Source organism: Petromyzon marinus, chromosome 3 (genome assembly GCF_048934315.1).
Source record: "Petromyzon marinus isolate PM22_M1 ecotype Great Lakes invasive population chromosome 3, UKy_Petmar_22M1.pri1.0, whole genome shotgun sequence".
Lineage (NCBI taxonomy): Eukaryota > Metazoa > Chordata > Hyperoartia > Petromyzontiformes > Petromyzontidae > Petromyzon > Petromyzon marinus.
In genome coordinates this window covers 1,178,558-1,184,557 of record NC_133669.1, presented here as the reverse complement: position 1 = coordinate 1,184,557, position 6,000 = coordinate 1,178,558, and positions in this window count along the sequence as shown.

Here is a 6,000-nt window from a genome sequence, read left to right as displayed (position 1 = left end):
TGTAGGGGCAAATGCTATGAGCGAGCACCTATAAAGGCCGGAACGGCACACGAGGGGGTGGGTGGCCAACACCACGCCCGGCCGCCTTTGTCTCCCTAGCGGCGATGTTTACACACCGCACCAGGTACTCATTTGAGGCTAAGTCGACCTAGGGGAGGCCCAGGACCGGCTCAGATCATCGTCACTGGTGTTGGCCGTGAGCGGGAATCGAACGCGGGTCGCCAGGTTCGTAGCGCAGCGTAGCGCTAACCGCTACACTACCGCTCCCCATAACACACACGCCCGTACGTACGTGCACGGTGCCCGCGCGGAGCCTCTCACGCAACGCTCATGCCTGCTGAATATGGAACCCTTGATGTATATTTTCCATTTTGCCCGAGGCGGTTCCATGAAATTGGAACAGGAATTACCGCAGACTCCAAATGACCAATTGTTGTGCGGTGGAAGAAGCTCACTGTGTCACCCATCAAGGCAATAATCTCGTGTCCAATCCGATCACATGACGGAGGGAGAACCCGGCGCACAGCTCTCGACGCAGACGGGCTGACAGCGCGATCGGCGGCGAGTGTCTCGTGAGTTACAGATCCCATGACGGACTCACAGGCACGGGTCATTGTCTGTCAACGTCATGTCCACAAGAACCGCTCGCCCGCGGGATTTGGAGAAAATAAAACAAAGGCCTCCTTGAGACGTCATTTAGCGGCGTAGAGGAGCACGCTCGAGCAAGGAATGTTAAATATCAAATCATCTTTCAACGTTTGACATTAAAAGGCAACGTGAATTTTGGAATAAAATGTAACGTCATTTCTCTTACCGCGCATAGTGCGCGTACGTGCGCTTGGCGCGCAGTCGTGAGGTTGCAAGTTCAATCCGCAAGCGGAGAATTGGCCCAGACCTTTTGTTTCTTTGAGGTTGTGAACATAAGCGCCATTCTGTACGATATCGACATTGGCTGTCTGTGCTACGAAGAAGAGTCAATGAGCCAGAGGAGAAATTTGTCCCACCTAAGGTCTGCATCTTTAGCAGTGGCCATGTATTTGTATGGCTAATAAGAGTGTATTACTTTATAACCCACTCATATTTAAATCGTTAACCCATTATTCACTGTTATTGGCCGCACCAAAAAATTGGAACCACAAAATGTGTCACCTCCAGTGGTACCCAAAAGTGAAATATCTGGCCTGGGCCCATGGACTGCACGGCCATTTCCCGAAGAGCCACAGTTTTTTTTTGTTCGTGCAATGTGATTTACAAATGTGTGAGTTTCTGTTAATTGTGCCACCAACAACGTATCACCCCGCAAAAAAAGCATCATCTCATGCTTAGTTTGGCTCTTGCAATATGAATGTGGAAATCTCCATCTTTCACTCGGGGGGCCACTGATGAAGATGAGCACCTCCCAAACACTGAGCGTGGAGACTCTTTCTGTTTACTCGACTCAGTCGGTGAGCCAATTGGGGCAGCCCATCCATCACGCGCCCTCCAGGGGCCGGCAGAAGCCCCCGTGATGGCTGCCGTCCCGGAGATTCGAGCGCGTGCGTACACACCGCGTACATACACACAGCGCGTGTACGCACCACACACAGCGCGTGTACACACCACACCCCGCGCCTACACACAGCGCGTGTACGCACCACACACAGCGCGTGTACACCCCGCGCCTACACACAGCGCGTGTACGCACCACACACAGCGCGTGTACACACCACACACAGCGCGAACGTACACACAACATCACGCGCCTACACACGGCTCGTATGTACACAGAGCGCATGTACACACCACACACAGCGCATGTACACACCACACAGCGCGTATACACCCCGCGCCTACACACGGCGCGTGTACACATCACACAGGGCGTATACATCACAGAGGGCGTGTACAGCCCGCGAACATACACACCGCGCGTGTGTACACACCGCGCGTGTCTACACACCGTGCCGCAAGCGGGTGTGTACACAGAGCGCGTGTGTACAGACCGCAACACGCGTGTACACACAGAGCGTGTACACACCGCACCGCCCCTATACACACCGCGCCGTGAGCGCGCGTGTACACACCGCGAGCACACGCGTGTGCGTGGCGCCTTTCGGAGTGAGCGGCGGAGCTCTTGACAGCTGTTCTGGCGAGTCAAGCGCTCGGCACAGGTGGCGAGCGATAGAGACACCCTGAGATTACTATTCACGACTCTGCTCCAATAGGAAGCCGCTTCATCATCACTAGCAGCCGCAGCAGCCATGATCAATCCACTCCTCGATGAAGTCTTCCCTAAGCCGTCACCATCTCTCACGGTACCAAGTTGTAGAGAGCCACCAGGCGTGTTACATCCCTTGGCCACTGTCCCCCCCCCTGCCCCAGTCCCACTCTGTGACATTTATTTTTTTAAAAATATGACCGATAAAAATGTCTGTGTGTCCAAAAACACGTGCTAACGTGGACGCATCGTTTGCGTTGTGTTCAATAAATGCATTTTCGATGCATCAAATTACATTTTCAAAGTTGAATTTCTAAAGTAGTGCTTTCAAAGTGAAGTAAAAAATTGCCGTGCATTTTATTCCAGACTGCCCATTGATGATGATTGCCCGTCACCATGATGCGATACCCAGCGATGTTGTTAATGCGCTGCAGCTCAAAGCGCAAATTCCAAAAGGAGACGGAGATTTACAGCGTTAGTGTGGACCCGGTAATCAGGTGTATTTCATCACGGGGAGTGGTCCACACGTCGCTGTGCGCGTGTGTGCTCACGTGCCAGTCCTGGCAGTAATACTTGAATTTAAATTCAAATTGCGAAGAAACTTTGTCAGCCTGCTAAGATAATATTGGCTTAGAAGTGCAGCTTAATATGTTTGATCTGGGACGAAGAACCGAGCCCGATTTAATATGTTCCAGATAGCGTGTTCGCCGAATCATGTTTCATTACGATTCCATCGCTATCCGAAAGAACTGAAGACGCGCAGCCACTCCGCGGCAGAATAATTGAAAAGGTCGCACGGCGGAGGTGGCGGCGGCCGCGCCGACACGGGGAGCGTCACCGTGTCGTCTGCGCAAGGACACGCTGGGGGTCAGGGCGAGTGGCGGCGCGACCTTGCGCAACGCGGGGTCACCGCGGGTGCCGCGTCGCGCTCGCCAGCGACGACGTCGCCCGCACCCCGCGGGTCCCCAGTCACGAGCGCGTGGACGGCCGCGCCCTCCGCTCTCTCGTGGTGTCGGTGGCCTGACTCGTAACCACGGCCGCGCGTTCGGCTCTGACGAGCCGGTGGCTTGGGCAAGGCCGAGAACATCGTGCTCGCAACGTGGTGGTCAACACGACATGCACGCGAGGCGTTATGGGAGTCGTGCCCCCCTACTGATTGTGAGCAGCACACTCTTTCACGTTGTTACGTCCATTTGTTTCCAGCCTGCACGCATTTCCGAGTGCGATGGGGTATCTTCGGAGACTGCGTAACATACGAATTGCTGCTGCTTCTGATGCTGACGCAAACGGTTACTGCTGCAGTAGCGATTGTGTCAGTGGCTGCATTGTGGCGTGGCAAGCGGTCATCAATTTTGACACAAGAACGACCCGGGGCAAAGGTCAAGGGGTGCGGTTCCATTCGCCGGGCAGTTGCAATGCCGCACTTTAAGATTTTCATTTTTTTCTTAAAAAAAAACCACAGGCCGGTCTCTAAAGGCGACGCAAGCGACCTTCAAGAGGTTTGTTCGGCAATTCATCAGAGGGCACCCAAGAGGAATGACGACTTCAAATTGGGGACCCTGCGGATTGATCCGAGAGACAGGAGAACGGCGTTCGGGAGGGGGGCAGATCGCGTCGAGGAATCGCAAAGCACCGTGGGGACGCCTCTGGGAGGCACTCGCGCTCGAGTGCCTTCTGCGATCGCGGCCGACGCGTGACGGAGCCGACCCCCGCGCTCTGCGCGCAAGGACGCCGACTCCTCGCCATTGTCCACGAAAAAATTCCCGAGGTTAAAATTGTGCTGTGCTTTTAAAGTTCACATGGGCCAGTAGACGTCGTTCGAAATGGATGACGGCCGATGGGTAAGGATAATGACACTAAACAAATGCCGCAAGGCGTCGCAGCGTGCGACCACCAGCGGAGATGGAGCAATGAAATCGGCTTCGTGTGCAGGGGCTCCGTGGATCGTTACGTCGCAGAATCCTGGGACGTGGCGGCTTCGGAAGGCCTTCATCCAGCTGTGGATTTACCGTGGCGAATTATGATTTATTTATTTGTGTTTATGTAATAATGTCGTTGTTTTATCACCGGGTTCCACGAGGTCAATCTATTGTGGACAGTCTTCCTGTTGATGTCCTTCTGTCATGTTAATTCGAATGTCCATTGTCATAAGTATATATTTTTGCACAATGTTTGCACTGTAAAAGCTAAGCAGATTTCGAGCCTGAATAGTGCTTGGACAGGTAACCAGTGTGCTGCTGCTGCTGCTACGGAGACGAGGTTGTGAGCAACGGGCAGACCAGCAACACCAATTGTGGTACCTTCACCAAACTGCAATGACCAGTACGGTGAAATGCAATTATATAACCCCCCCTCCCCCACTGACCCACAAGGCATATGGAAAGGCCCTGATCCAGCAGTGGATTGACAGAAGGGGTTTTACATTGTGCTTGTATTTACAATGAGAAGGTCAATTTTCACCATCATTCATTTCACATTTGTTTGCTAAAGTTCCCATTCAATTATGCTTTCATGTACCAGAACCAGCCCGTTTTTTGCCACATCACCAAGGCAGTCGGCATCATTCTCCCAGTTTCATCCGTCGATTTAATCTCACGCACGCGTGCGAGCGTGCGTGTGTCCCGTGCGTCTTGGGAACAAAATCGGCATGTGCGGCACAATGCGCATAATGCAGACTCCCGTGGGGTTTATAAAACACTGCAATAACTTGAATTGGCAGGTGGAGAAAATATATAGCGATTTTATTTCTCTATTAATCTGAATGTGGAAAGACAACACATTTTAGAGGGGCACTTAATCCACCGATGGCTGCGATACCTCACTGGCCATGAGCCGAAGGAGCATCGGTGTGTCCACGTGGGGTTGGTGGCTCCTGGCTCGTGTCCACGTGGGGTTGGTGGCTCCTGGCTCGTGTCCACGTGGGGTTGGTGGCTCCTGGCTCGTGTCCACGTGGGGTTGGTGGCTCCTGGCTCGTGTCCACGTGGGGTTGGTGGCTCCTGGCTCGTGTCTACGTGGGGTTGGTGGGTCCTGGCTCGTGTCCACGTGGGGTTGGAGCCTCCTGCCTCGTGTCCACGTGGGGTTGGAGGCTCCTGGCTCGTGTCCACGTGGGGTTGGAGGCTCCTGGCTCGTGTCCACGTGGGGTTGGAGGCTCCTGGCTCGTGTCCACGTGGGGTTGGAGGCTCCTGGCTCGTGTCCACGTGGGGTTGGAGGCTCCTGGCTCGTGTCCACGTGGGGTTTGTGGCTCCAGGCTCGTGTCCACGTGGGGTTGGTGGCTCCAGGCACGTGTCCACGTGGGGTTGGTGGCTCCAGGCTCGTGTCCACGTGGGGTTCGTGGCTCCTGGCTCGTGTCCACGTGGGGTTGGTGGCTCCAGGTTCGTGTCCACGTAGGGTTGGTGGATCCAGGCTCGTGTCCACGTGGGGTTGGTGGCTCCTGGCTCGTGTCCACGTGGGGTTGGTGGCTCCTGGCTCGTGTCCACGTGGGGTTGGTGGCTCCTGGCTCGTGTCCACGTGGGGTTGGTGGCTCCTGGCTCGTGTCCACGTGGGGTTGGTGGCTCCTGGCTCGTGTCCACGTGGGGTTGGTGGCTCCAGGCACGTGTCCACGTGGGGTTGGTGGCTCCAGGCTCGTGTCCACGTGGAGTTGGTGGCTCCAGGCACGTGTCCACGTGGGGTTGGTGGCTCCAGGCTCGTGTCCACGTGGAGTTGGTGGCTCCAGGCTCGTGTCCACGTGGGGTTGGTGGCTCCAGGCACGTGTCCACGTGGGGTTGGTGGCTCCAGGCTCGTGTCCACGTGGGGTTGGTGGCTCC